This window comes from Oncorhynchus kisutch, unplaced genomic scaffold, assembly GCF_002021735.2.
Source record: "Oncorhynchus kisutch isolate 150728-3 unplaced genomic scaffold, Okis_V2 scaffold2654, whole genome shotgun sequence".
Taxonomy (NCBI): domain Eukaryota; kingdom Metazoa; phylum Chordata; class Actinopteri; order Salmoniformes; family Salmonidae; genus Oncorhynchus; species Oncorhynchus kisutch.
Genome location: NW_022264599.1, coordinates 1 through 2,037, shown reverse-complemented (window position 1 = coordinate 2,037; position 2,037 = coordinate 1). Strand labels below are relative to the sequence as shown.

Genomic DNA, 2,037 nt, shown 5'->3' with positions numbered 1-2,037 from the left:
CATGAGATTGACATGCATATCATTGAAGAAGAAATGTCCATATTTGGATGGAAACCAAGCTAGTGAGGTATCAAGGAAAGTTGTAATTTCAGTTGAAAATTACAACACTGCATCCAACCACAGCCCTGCTGGTTTCACTTTGGCAAACCACCATCTGCTATAACATTGAGTCAGTTCATCCTACTGGACAATGGAAAGCTTTGTTTCATCACCCATTGTTTGTCCTAGACGGGAAATTGGTGTGCAACACTTATCTCCCTCCGGTGGATGGTTCAGAGTTCCATGCTTACAAAAGGGTTGATTGATACATGTCAGATGACAAGCCTACGACATGGTGTTAAGGTAGCTCCAACGGTTAGGATGTTTTTATAGAACACTTTATTTGACATGTTACAATACATTACACCCAAAGGAATGTATCCAGAAGAAACATATACATGACGCTCCTCAAAGAGGTCTTTGACATGTCGTTGACCTGTTGAGAGAGAGAGAGAGCGAACCCTATTAGTTCAGTTATGGTCTGCCAGGGTCTGAAAAGCAATAAAACAAGACCCTACCTCTTTTCAGGTTGTCCCTGATTCACACATTGTCCACTACAGGGGCCGCCAGTGGGGACTACTGGCCATCACAGATGACCACATCACAATGGACAAAGACCTAGGAATCAAAGATTTGATGGTTGTCAGTTTTTTTTTAAAGGGATGATTGCCACTCACACAAAATTAAAGAATAATAAAGATTGTTGGGTGTGAACTTTGTTACCTGCCACTCGGCTCAAACGCATCACCGGCGAAGGAAAACATATAGGCCTCAAAGCGTTTTGACGTGAGGGGGGGAAGCGGACCCCTGGCGTCAGCTTTCTACCGGGTGGAAGACCACACGGTATGGATCCTCGGGGTTCTCACAGCTGCCAGTGTAGAGAGAGGGACTAAGTTATGAACAAGAAACGCTGGCAAATGGTGTCATGACTGTCCTGTGAGGATCAGATCAATTTACAGCAGAAGTGGGTTCTTTCTTCCCCCCTCCAGTATGAACTAAAGGAATGTTTTTTGCTAACAGGCTTACCCCAAACAACAATCACCTTTGTCTTGAAAAAACAATATTTCATATACAATGTAAAGGCTAGAGATGTCCTACCTGTAGAGTAAGGCGGTTAGTAAAAATCACAAAATAAAAACCAATATGACATTCATTTTCTATAGCTAATCTCTGAGTGCATAAAAGGAATGGTAACAGAAATTAACATTAGACCAGAAACCGTGAGGCGGCAAGCTAGACGTTTGGAACTTTCCTAACCTAGAAAATTAACTTAAGTGGGACCATTCTGCTACCACATCCAAACCATCCTACTCATCACCACTGAGGAATCAGCGACAGGGTTGATTAGCCTATCTTCCAGAACGTGTGAAAGGAAAATCCATCCTGTAGTTCTGTTCAAGACTAGTCATTGAGCCACGGACACCAACGACATTGTGACCTCATGTGTGCAATCAGAGAGAAGACCAACCACCTACCCTTCCACGGCGGATCCCACAAATACATTATGCTTTACTAGCTGGTGCCGGTTCGTGTGTTTCAAAAATGTATCAATGATAAGTGTCCCTTACGAACGGTGGGGGGTGTGAAGAGAAACCTTGTAAACAGCTGTCATTGTGTCACCTGTGTGTTTAGCTGTGTTATTTAGTTAGCTAGTAATTCATTAACCCCTTGTATAGTACTGAATCAAGGCTGGGGTTTTGCAGCTGCAGGAGGATACGATGTAAAAGTTAATAAGTTGACTATCAATTTAATAGTTCTACCATCTAGAGTTTACGTCGGGAGACGGTACTTTAAAAACGCTTCCTCGGCACCCCCCTCGTTTTATTTTAAAGAAAGAAATTGGGCTTTCCGTCACACAATATTTATTTTGGGTCTAACATGTATATTCATTCATTGACATGAGTGTGAGATGTCCCTCTAAATGGTTTTAATTCTAATGATCCAGAAAGGTCGCCTGTAGTCTGACCAGATATATGATCGTGGTTTAACCAAAGTTGC

At 42.3% G+C, this 2,037-nt stretch overlaps 1 long non-coding RNA gene across 1 annotated transcript; it reads right to left on the bottom strand.

Moving 5' to 3' along the window:
- Nucleotides 1–363: 363 nt before the first annotated feature.
- Nucleotides 364–659, bottom strand: LOC116370592 (uncharacterized). The gene is made up of 2 exons (XR_004208758.1): nucleotides 558–659; nucleotides 364–475 (listed from the first exon to the last, which is right to left on the bottom strand). It is a non-coding gene; the product is annotated as an uncharacterized LOC116370592 (long non-coding RNA).
- Between the last annotated feature and the right edge of the window lie 1,378 nt (nucleotides 660–2,037).